The following is a 17,896-nucleotide window of genomic DNA, read 5'->3' on the forward strand; positions in this document are numbered from 1 at the left end:
TGGTGATATTTTTGCAGTTTCTTTTCTTACTCAAAATTGATGTCGTTCCTCATTCTTTGTGTGCTTCTTTTGGAAAATTCAATATCTCTTCATTTGTAGTATGTTTATTAGACCTTTTTTTAACTTGAAATATTCACTTCTGCAATCTAACAAGCTTGAAGATTCATTGGTCAATGTTGAAGGACCAGTCACTGGTCCCAAAAACGACGCAAGCTTGTCTTTAATAAGTTTCTACCCTCCCCCAATCCAATGATGTTGTACAACCAACGCTTAGTGGACTAGTTGGTAACCGGAGAATAAATTAACTAATACTACGACACATTTGCAATGAGCGCCGGAAAACAGGGCCGCCATTGAAAACTCAAAAAAAAATTATACGGTGCACTGTCATGCTAGCTGTACAATGCTAAAAAAAAACTTTTTTATGTTGCAAATTTTGTTGAAAAAAAGTACGGTTGGAAAAGTTGGGAAGATATTGCGCTCCATTCATATTTTGGCAATACTTTTTGTGTGAAATCAAAAACATATGTACCTATTCAAAATAATGCCAAAAATGTTGTTAAATATTTTTGGAAAATACATGGGAATTTTTCGAAATCAAGGCGCCGTTCTATGACAATTATTGTATTGAACGACGCGGAGTTTTATATATTTTTAAGATATAATTTTTGTTAGATTTTTGATAGTTATTTTGGTTTCATTTTATATATGAATGTTCTCAATGAATAGCGAATGTCTTCCGATTCTTTCGTTGTCTAACTTGTTGATTAGACAATGGAAAATCGTCTAAACTGTTGTGCAGCTTCTTTTTCAACCGCATTCATTTGCGTACAACGCATAAATTAGCAAAACTGTATGTTTTGAAGTACCTTTTTCAAAGCAGTAGCTTATAATAGATATAAAACTTAATTTTCATAAATACCAAATCATGAGTCTTCCTCATTTGATTGAAATTCTAATTAACATAATCACACTGTACGTGTCATATTCACAGCATGTTGGTGTATAAAGTATATATTAAAGTAATCATTTTATGATTGCATACATATTATATGTGTGACATACGTATTTAAATATGTGCACGCATTGCCATACATATAAAGAATACATTTTAAATTGCTTTGAAATACTCGTTCGAACTTTTGAAAACGTGATAATATGTTTAATTTGCATGCGTCAAAATAAATGTTTTCGTTTTCGAAAACCGAAAGCCAAAGTGGAACAAATAAAACGCCCAATATGAATATGGGTACATATGGTAAACATACACTCTTAAATAAAAATCAGCTTTTTTGTTTACTTTTCTTTTATTTTCTTAAGTTGTGTTAGTATTTTTGTGTTTCTTTTAAAGCAAGAAAACATTCAATATATGTAAATATCTGCTACACAGAATATATTTTATTTCAAAACTGAAATTTTTTACAGATTTATTTTGTTTAAATATTGCAAAGCTTTTCAACATAATTAAAGGTGAATAAGCTTTTGTCCTGGAATAAGGTTACTCTAAAAAAAAAAATTAGTTCGTGCGCGGCAACATATCCTTAACCAAAGTACGAAACGAAAAGAATTTTTAGAAACCAGGATTATAAAGCAGTTATTTAATAATTGCCTTCATAATTATATTTTAGAATTTAGTTAAACTGAAATAAAGTCTGTGATTTTAAAATAAACTTTAAAGTTTACAATAACCTTGTCCAATTGAAAAAAAAATACAATTGATTCTGGAAATTATAAGTTTTGGTTTATAATTTAATAAAGAAAATAAAAAATTAATAGAAAAAAAATATTCAATATTTTTGTGTGAAGAGAAAAATCAATTTGCTGTTTCTTTTCTCTTGTTAAGGTGAATGTGATATAATTGTCTATATAAATTTACATGTATGCCTAAAATTTATATGTAAAATAAAAAATAAGGATATAAGAACAGAATCAAAAATTTATATATTTTCTTTCCCTAGTATTTATGTATTTTAATTTACAGTTTAAAAAACTTAGTGAAAAGAAAAATCAATTTAAAGAAATATTTGTAAAAAATATTTTTTTTTAGTTTTTCTCATCAGTTATTACAAATTCATAACTGTGAGAAAGGAACATCAAGGTAAAGTTGAACTATTGTCTTAATATTTTTCCTTAAAATATTTTTTTCAATTTTATGTTTTAATTGAAATTGTGGATGTATATATGTACGTATGTATGCACAATTTTTGTGGGATTTGTCGCCATATAAAATTTTGTGTAGCACACATTTATTTGTAAGATTCATGTGGTATATGTAAAATGATTTTATACATATGTATATATATTTATGTATTATGCAAAATATATATATATATATTATTATGCAAAATATATAAATATATATATATATATATACGTATATATATTTATATATACGTATATATGTGTGTACACATATAAGTATGTATAATTTGCCTTTTCTTCATGTTGTCTTATACGTGTATACTACATACATATAGATTTGTATGAATATAATACATATCCATATGAAAACGTACATTCTTGTGTACATATTTACTTAGTTATGAGTACATACATAGTTAAGTATGCAATAAATGTACATCTCTTTCCTCGGTTATCAAAACTTTACATTTGTTATGTAATCACGAAAGAATTAAAATCTTGTATATGTTACAAATCTAACAAATAAATGACTAAATTGAAACAGTTTTAATAATTTTGTTAAATTGTTTCCTTTAGTTGTTAACAAAAAAGAAATATGTAGATTACCGAATTTCAATCCTAAAAAACTGAATTTTATTCTGTTAGCATGTACATACATAAATACATATGTACATATGTATGTATCTATTATATAGGAATTTTTTTGAAAACTAATTTGGTCATGTAATTACATAATATGTATGTATTAAGACATCGATTTACACTGTTTAACGTGCTTTAACTTTTACATTTCATTCCAGAGCTATTTTCACATTTACCCAAATACAAAACATGAGTACATGAGTGTGTACATAAAAATTTGTAAAAATATTTAGTTAAAGTCATTATTTTTAACATTTTGAAATACAGACTTAAAGGTTTTTTTAGAAGACTTGCTTTCACACATAAAAATATATCTACAGATAGGATATTATTATGTAAGTACAAATAAAAACGACTTAAAAAATTTTTTTTCCAACAAATACTTTGATCCAAAGACACAAAAGTAATTTGTGTACCAAGATAAGTTTTTACCATTTTAGTTATGCAACGTTCTCTTTTATTTTTACGTTTTTATTTTCTTTTATTGTTCAGCTTCGCCTAATTTTTTCCTTGTCGTCCAAATAACACAAAACAGATATACATATGTATGTATGTATATTGTATGCAAATATGTAAGTATTTAAGTATGTAAACACAAAATTTCTTTTGCCAAAATGATTAGTTTGTAAAAATCACTATTGTACCTACCTATGGCTTTGCATATTATAATTTATCAAATTGCAATAATATAAAAGTTAAAATTTAAGAGATTTTATATTAGACCCATTAAACATATATGTATGTGTATGGATGTGTTTTTTATGTTGAAAATTTTCTTTCAATAATATAAATATATATTATATTCTTAAAATAATATTAAATATGTATAACCCAAACATAATTACATATTATTTCGTATATAAATAAATACATATGTACATATAATTATATGTATTACAGAAGAAAAGTGATTATATTTTTAATCAGTTTCTTTTTTTATAAACATATGTACATATGTATACCAAGTATTTTTCAGTATTAAAAATTTATTGTAGTTTTTTAAGACATTCTTAAATTATTATACATATATTGTACATACATACATAGGTATAATACAGAAAAAATATTTTTCCAATTTTTTTAATGCACTTAAAGTTAAAAATAAAATTTAAACCTTTTATAAGAACTAATTGTAAAATCCTCCTTGTTTATGGAAATATTGTTTTGTAATTTTGTAATTATATGTATTTATGTATGTACTTGTATTTTTTTTATTACGCAATCCTCTAAGAAAGAAATACATGTACAATATGTACATATGTGTACCCATAAAACGTACATATTATGCACATATGTATGTATAAGCTTTTTTCCAAACAATAATAATATAACATGCGATTATTTTGATTGCTTTGACGAAAAAAGAAATCATAGTTTTTTTTTTTTAAATACAATACGACTAAAAAAATTGTAGAGTTTTATGATTCCAGGGTTGACAGGAATACTGACGGAACCTAAGAGAGAGTGACAGTTCACAACTGATGAATTCAAACGTATTCTTATGGGATCTATAGAGAAACCCTTTTAGCATTATAATTAGAAATTTAATTAGAAAAAGTCAAAATTGAATCTTTTGTACTTTAATAGTGCTTATATTCTTAAAGATCTGTGCTATTAAAACATTAAAAAAAAACCTTCCAGGCTCTTTTCATTTATTTAAGATTTCAATAAATGTTACATTACAAGAAAAAAAAATAGTGTAATTTTTTTTTTCTAAGTATAAAGTTGATTTTTGTGCATTTTTTCAAAATGCACACCTGATATTAACAAGCTTGCTAATTATGTATGAAATGTCTCCCACATGCATACTTCTTATATAATCACATATATACATATATATATGTATGTATACATTATATACTCGTATTTTTCATATTATGTATACTATATTAATTTAATTATTATGCTTCATAATTCATAAAAAACATTGCATACATGTTTATTTTTTTATATAAAAAGTCCATATAATGCTTTTTAGAAATGTATGCGATTTAGTTAGTTTTCCAAAAAAAAATTTGAAAAAAGTGTTTATTAGTTTCACTCTGTCATCCGTCCTTCTGTCCGTGTGTCTGTTTATAAAACTTCTACACCCTTGAAGATAAAAACCTGAAATTTTATATGTACATAGATCTTTACTAGAAACTAGTTTTCGTAGAACATAATTTTTACCTATCTCCCCCCTCCAAAAGTAATACCCCCTTAAAACCCCAAAAATGCCATTTTTTAACTATTTACTGTAGTAGAACTAAGTATATGCATTTTGCAAATTTTGCAAACGCAGAAAAACTGTGGGTTGCTTCTTCTATCACGGGATATTATACTTCAACTTTAGAATGGCCGTTAAAATTTACCGTTATATAAAATCCGTTTTTTTCAAATTTTTGATGTTGTTTTTCTTCTAAACCCCTTTGGGCGCCTGTATTTTTAGTAGCTTTTAGGCAATGATAAATAGTTCATTTGGCTAGGAGAAAATTTTTTCCATCTTAACCGCCTCTCAAGTTATCGCTTCTTGAAATTTGTAAAATTTGAATTTTTGACGCCTTATATTTCTGGAACATTAGGTTCATAAAAGCAGAAAGAATTAGATGGCTGGGACATCTATTAAGAACGGATGATGCAAGAGCAGTTGGGAAAGTTTTTAAAGGAGTGTCTGAAGGATACAGGAGACGTGGCCGGCCAATGACCGTCGTTAATTGGAACAATCTTGCAAAGCAGAAAGATCAATGGCGGGCGGTGATAGCAGAAGCTATGGTTCACCCCGGACTGTAAAGCTAAGATGATGATGATATTTCTGGAACCACAAGTTTTTCTAAATTTCTATAAACGCAAAAAGCTAACGGTAAATTCCATAACATTAAAAAATATAATTATTTTTCTTAACTCACGCAATTAACCCTTAAGATCGAGCCTTATGTTAACCCTTCTTTAAAATTATTTTTGCTTTATTTCAACGACTGCATAAATCGTTCATTCTCAATGTATGCAATCCTAGAAATTGTTTCTTATATGAATGAAAATAATTTTAATAGTGTAGTTGGTATACATAGGCTGCATTCAAAAGCAATATTTTCACTTGTCAAAGGGAAAAGTGCTACAATACAAACCGTTGATTTGACCCAACTTTATTTACTCTTAATTCTCTCAGATACGTTGCCTAACATGGCGATACAAAAAGATATTAAAAAAACTCGAAAATATGTTTAGTCAAAATTATAGTAAAATTTTGAGTTGAAATTTGAGTTTTTAATGTAATGTTCAGAAAACTCCAAATTTTATTTTAATATAGATATTTTTAGGTTTTAATCAAGTTTTCCTGGAGAAAACTGGAAATTAAAATTGGCAAAAATCATAATTTTTCCAAAAAAAAATGATTCTCCAGAAATAACATTTCTTCAAACACATATGCAATTTTGGCAAATTCATTCACAAAAAAGGCAGGGTCCAGGCCTTGTTTTTTTGTAATGTCAAGGTCCAGGCTAAAAAAAATACAGAAAAATAACTAGACACCTATTTTTACAGACCGTATTGTGTATATTGGGTATAGGTAGGTTATGTGATGGCATATCGATTTGTCAAATTTTGCATATCGATTTTTCGGTGGGAATGCACTTCTCCATAGTAGGGAAGTCTAAATAAACTATTTTGAGCAACCTGTCACCTGTCACAGACCGTGTGCACGCGTGTATCACAAGTTCTACTGAACCGATTTTGATGAAATTTTATATGTAAGTTTATTTCCACCATGACACGGATTGATTTACTTTTGGGATATATCAGGCATCGGGAATTTTGAACATTTCGAAGAAAATATTCAACCGAGTTTCTTGAAATTTCATATATAAGTTTTGATGGACCGTCCGCGAAAATTGCTATGTTTTGGAAGAAATAAGGCATCAGCAACTGCATGTTTACTACAGGCCAAATATACATTTTTGTGTATATAAAGAGAAATAATCAAGCGATTTCATTGAAAGTTAATATATGAATTCCTCGTATTAAAACAACGAACATATAGATTTTTTTGAAAGATCAGGGCTCGAAAACTGATTTGCGGGCCCATTTTACATTTTTCACCATTTTGTAGAAAATATTCAACCGTTTTACTTGAAATTTCATATATAACCTTTGCTCGACCGTCCGCAAAAATTCCTAGCTTTTGGAAGAAATCAGGCATCAGCAACTGGACGTTTACTACGGGCCAGATATATATTTTTGTGTATATAAAGAGAAATAATCAACCGATTTCATTGAAATTTAATATTTAAATTCTTCGTATTGAAACAATGAACATATAAATTTTTTGAAAAGATCAGGGCTCGAAAACTAATCTGCGGGCCGATTTTACATTTTTCACCATATCTACGGAACGAATTGATGGAATATCTTGAAATTTGATATTTCAGTTCTGGTTGTTAGTGAAACTAACTGGCAAGAATTTCAGGGAATCCGGGTAGCACAAAGTGAAACTCTATTAAGAGCCAAATTTACATTTTTCTAGGTATGTTAACTCTAAGCTTACTAATGTCCTAAAAATTGGAAAGAAGTATTTAACAGACATTTTTATAATATTCTGTAACAATTTCACTTAACTAGACAATACACATTGCGGTCGGTTATGTGCTGACCATATCAGATTTTTTAATTTACTTCTTAGGAAAAGTTAAATTCATCTATACCTGTGATTTAAATGAGGACAAATCCATATGTAACATTGTATTTCTGAGGCAAGGTATTATGTAAAGAGGTTTTAGAATTTATTGTTCCGAACTTTAAATATTGATTACGAGTTATATATGTACAATTTTGACCAGTTTTGACCAGAAGAAAGAAGTCAAATTCATTATCAATATTAAAAAAAAATTTATTTAATTAATATTATTAACATTAAGAAAAGTTATACTTCAAACAAACACATGCGCGTTCACATGTGTTTTGATTGTGAAATTTACATATATATATGTATACTGTATATGTCTGTATTATTTAAAACATAAAAAAATTATCACAAATGCTAAAATTTTGATTAAAATATTTCCTTCTTTTTATTTATTTCTTTATTTTTGTGTTAGCTCATTATCGATAAGTATACCTACACAATATATATTTGTTATGTACAATAATGTACAGGAAAAATATGAAAAAGAAGCTTATATTTAAATATAGTTAGTTATATTTATTGTAGTACTTTATTCTTATTTTTATACATTATATGTTTAATTCTTATTTTAAACAGGATTTCAGATAACTTAATATAAACCCAGTATTTATTACTAAAATAAATTTATTTGTATGGAATAAGAAAGAAGGAATCTTATATTTAACAAAAAACACTGTTAAATGCTTATTTCATTTAAAATTACATGAAAAAGAAATTTTGAAATCATTTAAATACTTTATAAGCTATGCAAATTATTAAGTCAAAATAATTAACAATTCTTTAATTGGAACATGCAAAAAAAGCCACAATTTGACTTATTCAATAAAAACGTTGTAATTACTAATTGTTCTTATTGTCATAGCGGGCCTAATGAGTAACTAGTGGCACGAAATTCAGGAGTAGTTACATAAAATCTTTAATTCGTGCGTAGTATAATTCTCTTTCTCTATATAATTCTAACTCTCTATATAAAATCTGTAATTCGTGAATATCTTCCTGCTATTCAAATACTTTCCCCGTATAAAAAATAATCTTAACATCTTATAGTAATGAAGATGCCTAATCGGAAGATTTTTTAAATTTCTAAACAGATTCATTGTATGATACAGCCCATTCCTATATTACATATTTTCCTAATAACGCATTTTGGTATTACCAATAACTTAACCATTGGTGCAGTGGTTATAGCACCGGTCCTTTAACAGAAGGGTCTTGGGTTCAAGTCCCAGTCAGGTCACTATAAAATTATATTCAATATAAAGCTGTAATAATAATTTAATATACAAACTTATAAAAAATTAAAAAAATTGGTATACAATTTAGATATGGCCATAATACTCGATATTCAAACTAAGAAAAGGAATCTTATGTGGCCAGCACATAATTGTTTAGTCAAAATGTTGCAGATGATTATAAAAATGCATTTTGAACATTTCCTTTCCATTTTAAGCAAGTTAGTAAGCTTTTAGTTAACATACCTAGAAAAATATAAATTTGGCTCTTAGTAAAATTACGTTTTGTGCCTTCCGAATTTCCTGAAAAGCTGACTATTAAATTTCGGTAACAACCAGAACTCAAATATCAAAAAAATTGAAAATCGGCCTCCAGATCATTTTCCTACCCCTGATTTTTTCAAAAAAATTATAGATTCACTGTTTTAACATCCCGAATTTAAATATTAAATTTCAAGGAAATTGGTTAATTATTTCTCTTTATATATCCAAAAATGTAAAATCGGCCAAAGTTCCTGAGGTTTGATATATCCCGAAAGTTGATCAATCCGTGCCATAGCCAAAGTAAATTCATACAAAATTCCATCAAAATCGGTGCATATACAGCCGATTGCACATACAGACCAGCAGACCAACAGATTGATAGATCGACATCTCTCTAAAAGTAGTTTATTTGCACTTTCTTACTATGGAAAAGTGCATTCCTGCCGAAAACTCGACATCTAAAATTTGGTGCCATTGCACAACCTACCTAATTGTAGACAATGCGGTCGGTAATAAACAATAAATATCAATAACCTTAAATATTTAATATAAAAGAAAAAACTACAGCAAACTAGTCACCTACCTAGTTAAAATATCTGTGCGATGAAACTGGGGTATAACTATCTATGATAGCATTTACTAGCCCTATGCTCCTGAACAAAGTGAACAAAGAAAACAAAATCAAAAAACACAAGTGAAAACATTTCAGTTGAACGAATTATTCCTTGCATCTTAAAAATCTGAATCTTTTTTTCGGATATTTTAAATTTGCTTTTGAAGCTGTTTGCTGTCGATTTCATTATTCGTTTTGGATTTCGGATGGACGGACATATCTTAGTCAACGCAAAATTTTACGTTGAGCAAAAATATACATAAATATGTCCATACCGTAGACTACTTCAAGTGGTTACAAACTCTATACCAAAGTGAATATGCCCTTTCACGAAAGTGTAGACTATAAGAAATAATGGGTTAATTTTATTTTGATAAGCACTTCCCCAACAGCATAAGCCATATTGTAATTTAGAATGAAATATACCCTAAGACACTTTTAGGGTATCTTTCGAGCACACTCTTCTTAAGCGATAAAACTTGCGTACGGTAGCACAATAATAAGTTTTCACAGCAAAAGGTTGAGTTCATGTTGATAGGTCTTACTGGGATCTGAAAATGTAGTGCGTTTTTGTTACAGCACTGCAAAAAGCGGATCGTTTTTGTGTAAAAATCTTTGAACGATCTACTCTTTATGGTCAGCATAAAAATGTATGCTGCCAATAATCGGAAACTGACATAACATAAAAATTTAATATTATATCAATACTAAATAAAAAAGCCTGTAAAATCAATATTAAAGCAAAAAATCTTCGGTCGGAGCTCCCTTCTTAAGCCCAAATTGAACTAAAGTATGTAATTTATAGCATTCAGATAACTTATAATTTTACATTTAGTTGTCTTCTCGAAGATCTTAGAAATAGACAGTAACAAGGATTTCTCTTCTTTGAATTTGAATTATTTGTAAAAAACTTTCAATAGAATATACACAAATAATATTTTTGACAATAAAAATTAAATATTTTGTTTAGTGCGTTTTGTTAAGATAAAATGTTTAGAAGATTCATCTGTGTACTGTGTTTTACCGACCGTATTGTGTATACAATAGGTAGGTTATGTGATGGCAACAAATTTTGCATATTGAGATTTCAGTGGGAATGCACTTCTCCATAGTAGGAAGGTGTAAGTAAACTATTTTTAGCAACCTGTCTGTTTTACATTTTTGATCATTTTGAAGAAAATACTCAATCGATTTACTTGAAATTTCATATATAAGATCAGTTCGACCGTCCGCAAAACTTCCTAAGTCTTGGAAGAAATCAGGTGTCAGCAACTGGACATTTACTACCGGCCAAATATACATTTTTGTGTATATAAAGAGAAATAATGAATCGATTTAATTGAAATTTAATATTTGAATTCTTCGTATTAAAACAAATTTTTTGGAAAGATCAAGGCTCGAAAACTGATCTGCGGGCCGATTTTACATTTTTCACCATATATCTAAGGAACAAATTGATGGAATTTCTTTAAATATACAAACTTATAAAAAATTAAAAAAATTAGTATACAATTTTGATATGGCCATAATACTCGATATTCAAATTCAGAAAAGGAATCTTATGTGGCCAGCACATAACCGTTTAGTTAAAATGTTACAGAGGATTAACAAGGATATTGGTCTATGAGTATTAACATCAAATAAATCAGTATGGTCTATAATTAATAATAACTATTCTCCTAAATAGATCAATAAAAATTTTCAAACTAGTTTTTAAACCGGCACAAACTACATACTCGTACGTTATGTATGTTGTCACTTAAATTGCCATAGCAGGATAATAGGGATATTTGGGTGCAAATGTTCAATGGAATGGTACTCAGCTACAAAATTTGTATAGTAGTTTTTGTATAAAGTCATGAAATTAAGTATAAAATACTAGACGATTTTTTTAATTGATCACATTTTCATTCTAATAGTACAAGATTTTCTGAGACTTAATTTTCACTTAAGGTAAATTTCACCTTAATATGTGAACTAATGTCTTTATATCTAACAAGTCCCAATGCTCAGAGAGAAACTTGAAAGCACGACCTTATTTTTTATGGTTTTTTTTTAAATCGAAGTGGCTATTTTTTGAGAAGAAATATTAAAATAAATTTACACTTATTATAAAGCAGGTAAAATTCTAAAAATATATTTGAAAAATTTAGAAAATATATTAATATTTTCATTCAGAATTAATTTAAAATTCTTAAAATAGCAGAAAAACAACAAGCACATCCTTCGCCTTCAATGTTAATGTTTTATATGTTACTGAAAGCATTTCATTATTTTTAAGTGAACAGCTTTTTTTCTCATAGGGTAAGTGAACTCAAGATATGGGAAGTAACTTTGGTGTCAATTTGAAAATACAATTAATGAAAGATAATTATTGAATATTGATATAAATACATAGTAAAGAAAAAATTTTAAGAGGGAATTAGAAAATAATATCTAAAATACAATCAAATATTTTTTAAATACAAATTTTATATACACTTCTAAATTTTACCTCTATTTGTGAAAAAAATTTTTAAAACTTAATATATTACCTAAGTAAAAAAACATTTAAAAGGTTTTGGAAAAGACAATAAGTAATATATTTTTATGACCGGATTCGAATATCTTTTTTATTTTTGAAATAAATATTATCTTAGCAAATGACTAAAAAACTCCGATTGTAAAATAACAGGTAGTTGGTACTGATGTAATTTTTTGTCCGTTTGCGTTTAATATTAAGACTCATACACAGGCAGGGCCATTTCATAAATAGATTACTCTTGTTTACCTGCTAATAAAATATGAAAAAAGGACGCAACAAAATTTTTGAAGCACTCAAAGAACATGTTTGAAATAGTTTTAAAATAATTATTTAAAAAAAAATGATTGGAAGTAGGTACATACATATTTATTTTTAATAACTTAAAAACTAACTGAAATTATTTGAAACAATTTTATAAGTAACGTATAAATAACCAAAATGTGAAAATTCAAATTGTTGTCAACCTATATTACTCTTACTAACATTTTTGTTAGCCGACACTACTTAACTTACCTTATTGGGAAATACAAAATGTGCATGAAAAATCATACATCCTTCCTCATTAACATTTGAAACCATACTGAAATATGAATTTGAAATTTTTTATCATTTTTTCTTTCCTCCTACCTTTCTTTCTTTTTCGTGCAATAGAATTTAAATGGGAAGCTTTTTAAAAAATGTGTATAATATCCTGAGATTTTTTAAAATATTAATCTATTACGTAAAAAAAAGAAAAAAATAATAAGAAATATGACACGATCAGTAGCATTTAAAGAAAAAAAAAGGAACGAAGCCAAAAATTCGTAATATTTCGAAAAAAAAATTGAGTATTGGGACTTGTTAGATGTAAAGACATTATGTGAACTAAAACTATTTCAAACATGTTATATTGAGTGCTTCAAAAATTTTGCTGTGCTCTTTTTTCATATTTTATTAGCAGGTAAACAAGAGCAATCTATTTAATGTCCCTGCATGTGTATGTATAACCTATCTTAATTTTAAACGGAAAGAATTTTACATAAAGAACAAACATTTTAAAATACCTGTTATTTTACAGTCGGAATTTTTGAGTCATTTGGTAAAAAACCATTTATTTCAAAATTAAAAAAATATTCAAATCCGGCCATAAAAATATGTGATTGTTTTTTCCAAACATTTTAAATATTTTTTTAAATGATAGTAAGTTTTTAATATTTTTTTAAATAAAAATAGAGGTAAAATTTTGAAGTTTATATAAAATTTGCATTTGACAAATAATATTTGATTGTATTTTAGATATTATTTTCTAATTCCCTCTTCAAATTTTTTCTTTACTATGTATTAATATCAATATTTAAGAATTATATTTCATTAATTATATTTTCAACTTGACACCACAGTTACTCCCCATATCTTGAGTTAATTTACCCTATGAGAAAAAAAAGCTGTTCACTTAAAAATAATGAAATGCTTTCAGTAACATATAAAACGTTGACGGCGAAGGATGTGCTTGTTGTTTTTCCGCTTTTTTTTAAATTTTAAAATAATTATCAATGAAAATATTAATATTTTTTTGATTTTTCAAATATATTTTTAGAATTTTACCTGCTTTATAATAAGTGTGAATTTATTTTAATATTTCTTCTCAAAAAATAGCCACTTCGATTTAAAAAAAACCCATATAAAATAAGGTCGTGCTTTCAAGTTTCTCTCTGAGCATTGGGACTTGTTAGATATAAAGACATTATGTGAACATTCAATTATCTTCCAGTGGAAAAGAAAAAACTTGTTTCTCTCGTTATGCTTCTTAAATGAGTTATGCTTCATTTTGGTTTTTTCATCGAGTTGAAATCATTTGCTTATGGAAATTTCTCTTCTTTGAATTTGAATTATATATAAAAAACTTTCAATATAATATACACAAATAATATTTTTGACAATAAAAATGAAACATTTAGTTTAGTGGGTTTGGTTAAGATAAAATGTTTAGAAGATTCATCTATATACTGTTTTTTACCGACCGTATTGTGTATTACATTAGGTAGGTTATGTGGTGGCAACAAATTTTGCATATCGAGATTTCGGTGGCAATGCACTTCTCCATAGTAGAGAAGTGTAAGTAAACTATTTTTAGCTACCTGTCGGTGTGTCGGTCTGTCCGTCTGTGTGTGCACGCGTGTATCTCAAGTTCGGCTGAACCGATTTTGATGAAATTTTATATGTAAGTTTATTTCCACCATGGGACGGATTGATCAACTTTTGGAATATATCAGGCCTCGGGAACGGCACTTTTTAGCGGGCCTGTTTTACATTTTTGATCATTTTGAAGAAACTATTCAATCAATTTACTTGAAATTTCATATACAAGCTCAGCTCGACCGTCCGCAAAACTTCCTAACTTTTGGAAGAAATCAGGTGTCAAGCAACTGGACGTTTACTACGGGCCAAAAACGGATTTAATTGAAATTTAATATTTGAACTCTTCGTATTAAAAAAATAAACATATAAATTTTTTGGAAAGATTAGCGCTCGAAAATTGATCTGCGGGCCGATTTTACAATTTTCACCATATCTACGGAACGAATTGATGGAATTTCTTTAAATTTGATATTTGAGCTCTGGTTGTTGCCGAAACTAACTGGCGAGCATTTCAGTGAAATTATCTCTTATCTGAAACATTTGCGCTGTAATTTATCTGAAACATTTGCGCTAATAAACACAATAATTGCTTTTCTGTTTCGTATCTTATTAGGAACACCATCGCTATTTACCTTGCGCAGAAACCCTTGACAAAAATTTTGCTGGGTTTCTTAATGCTTAATGTTCATTATTAAATTAGCTCTTAATGTTTAATGATAATATTGTTAAAATTCCAAAATCCAATTCTTTGCTGATAGCAAAAATAAAAAGCTAAACAGATGTTATGAAAAAGTGTCATATGAAATTTCAATGTCAAGCAAACTATTTGCAGACGAAAAGTTTTTTTAATTTGAAGCAAAAAAAAATTTAAAGGAGCTCTGCTCGAATCCAAGGGCTAATTTGTGAGTTAAGAAAAATAATTATATTTGTTAAAGGAACTGTATTTACCCTTTCTTGCATTTATAGAACTTTAGAAAAGCTTACAATTTCAGAAATGTAAGCTTCCAAAAATACAAATTTACAAATTCCGAGAGGCGATAACTTGAGAGGGAGTGGAGATGGAAAAAAATTTTCTTCTGACAAAATAAACTATTTATTATTGTCTAAAAGCTGGTAGACCGCTACAATTTGCGGTTTAAAAGAAAAACGGTATCAAACATTTAGAAGAAATAAATTTTAGATAATGGTTAATTGTAACTACCATTTTGTTTTTTTTTAAATTCAGTATTTTTTTGAAAATTATGGTATGCCGTGGTTGAAACAACCAGCCACTACTTTTCTGCGTTTGCGGAATCTAAAAAGTGTTTATGGTTTCATTGCAATAAATAGATAAATAATGTCATATTTAGTGTCTTGGTGGCTATAACTTTTAGAGGGAAGGGTAAACTTTATTCCACGGAAATAAGTTTCTAGTAAAGATCTATCTACATAATATGAAACTTCAGCTTTCTATTCTCAATGGTGTAGAAGTTTTGGAAACATGTGATAAAAATGACAACATAATGTTGAGTTGAGTACTTTTGCGTGTTTTGTGTATTTTACAACTGTGAATTAGAATTAGAATTAATAGGTAATAATATGGAAAAAATTGGTAATTTTAATGATAATAAATTAAAATTTTAAATTATGGAAAACAACATTGCCTGTCATAAAAATCAGATTCTTGATTTTTTTAAAGTGGCTTTAGTTATTTGAGTTACTTAAAATCCATAATTTAAGAATCAAAAATCTTGTAAGTTAGATAATCTTCTCGTTAGTAAAGAGGGTCGAAGTTAAAAATCATCAAACATGGAACTTAAAAAATGATGAAATTTTAACCACTCACAAATTATTGTATTGTAGCCAGGGTTGACACTATCAAAAATAGTTTGAAATCATCCCCGAGGTTAAAATCTTACCAAATCAAGAAATGTATAAAAGGAAGACATTAAATGAGAAAAAAGTAACTAATTTTAGGCGAAATCACCAAAAGTGGCAATCCTGATTGTAGCCAGATTATTATGGTAAAAAAATAATAAACACATAGAATGAGAAATGAAAATAAGTGACACACAAAAAACCGAAGAAAAATTTATTCTCAATTCTCATAGTATTTTAGGTACGTAATATATGTATATTGTATAAATTGTATACAGATTTGATGTAGAACATTAATTTTATGTGTGAAGAAGCTTTGCGTTAATTATACATGAATTTACACTAGGTTAGAATTTACATACCCATAAATATTATTTCTCCAATACATACAATAATTAAGAAACATAACGCTAACAGAGTACGACATTACAACATGTTAGTAAGATTTATATAACATTATCATACAACAAATAGATGACGTAATCGAAGGAACAAGTTACAGGCAGAAAAATTAAACAATTTTTCTCCTCGAATTCTACTTGAATCAGTGACCTTCCGCTTTCTAGGCGGATGCTTTATCGACTGATCTACTAATGTATAGGGAAATCGCCAATGCATTCTTCTTCATATTTCTTTCTACGGTAATCCACATGATTAGCAAGTATTGTTTATTATTATTGTTAACACCAATCAATTTTTTCATACTAAACTCAAAATAAGTATGTATTGTGCTAATCCACATGATTGCAAAGTATGGTTTACATTGAGAATCTACATGCAATCTTCTATTTTAAATACAGAATTACTAATACAATGTGTAACTGTTTAATTAATAAGTAGTATAACTATTACACTAATAATATTAACTCAATGGAAATTTCTTCATGCAACTGCAGAACAGATGGATGATGTAATCAAAGAAACGAGTTAAAGGCAGAAAAATTAAAAAATTTTTCTCCTCGAATTGAACTCGAACCAATGATCTAAAAAAACCTAACATTTATTTCGAATGTTTTAGCGCTGAATATACAAAAAAAATGGGTTCGAATCGGTTCAGCCGAACCTGAGATACATGTGTGCACACATAGACAGGTAGCGCAACAGACCGACAAACCGACAGATTGTCCGTATACACAATGCGGTCGGAAAATATAATATTTTATATACTTGTGCAACAACTGAAATTATTCTTTTCGCTCAAAGGTGAGCACGGACTCAGCGAAGCCTTTTAGATTGCCTCACCGGTTATACAATGAACCTCAACGTAATTGCTTTTATGTTCATGAAGTTCAACATCGATTTTGTCTTAATGTTTTCGAACAAGTTGAATTTAATGCAACTCGCATTAAGGGTTTTTTGTCCATAAAGAAAATGCATTTAAAATGCCAATATATAAGTAAGTTACCAAATTAGGTACAATATTTTTACTTTTTAATTTTTAAAATTAGATTTATTTTCGTCTCTTAATCCTAGTATACAATTTCAATTTCAATCTTAATATATTTTTATCACGTTTATACCCGTATGAATGTACGTCCGTCTTTCCGTCCAAGTGATAACTTAAAACTTTACAAGATAATTCAACAAATTTTCATAAATATGCTATTAAAGTAAATGCCTGAATACTATTTTAATTGAATGTGACCGAGGAAAATATATTATTAGGGCTGTTATGTTTAATAAAAGTCGATGAAATTGTTTGAATCCTTGTGATAGCTGTCATACAACTTCAAAGGTTTTTTCGCCATTCACAGAAACAATTGAAGCTACAGTACTGAAATTTTGCGAAAAGAGATGATTAAAATAATAAAGCTATTATTTTCAATAAAAATTGTTAAGATATCATG

The 17,896-nt window shown here is 27.8% G+C and overlaps 1 protein-coding gene across 3 annotated transcripts in view; it reads left to right on the forward strand.

Annotated features, from left to right (window-relative positions):
* The first annotated feature begins 1,437 nt into the window (after nt 1–1,437).
* The window catches only part of LOC129616314 (sodium/potassium/calcium exchanger Nckx30C), a 74,588-nt gene continuing 58,129 nt past the window's right edge, over nt 1,438–17,896 (forward strand). Inside the window, exons 1-2 of one of the 3 annotated variants that reach the window (XM_055531920.1) lie at nt 1,438–1,843; nt 2,048–2,098. The gene's annotated coding sequence lies outside the window, so the exon portion shown is untranslated. Of the gene's footprint in view, nt 1,844–1,903; nt 2,099–2,942; nt 3,120–17,896 lie in introns of those variants that run through there. The other 2 variants (XM_055531923.1, XM_055531924.1) reach the window with 2 other exon arrangements.

The sequence above is a fragment of the Condylostylus longicornis genome, unplaced genomic scaffold (assembly GCF_029603195.1).
Source record: "Condylostylus longicornis isolate FDR11 unplaced genomic scaffold, ASM2960319v2 ptg000179l, whole genome shotgun sequence".
Lineage (NCBI taxonomy): Eukaryota > Metazoa > Arthropoda > Insecta > Diptera > Dolichopodidae > Condylostylus > Condylostylus longicornis.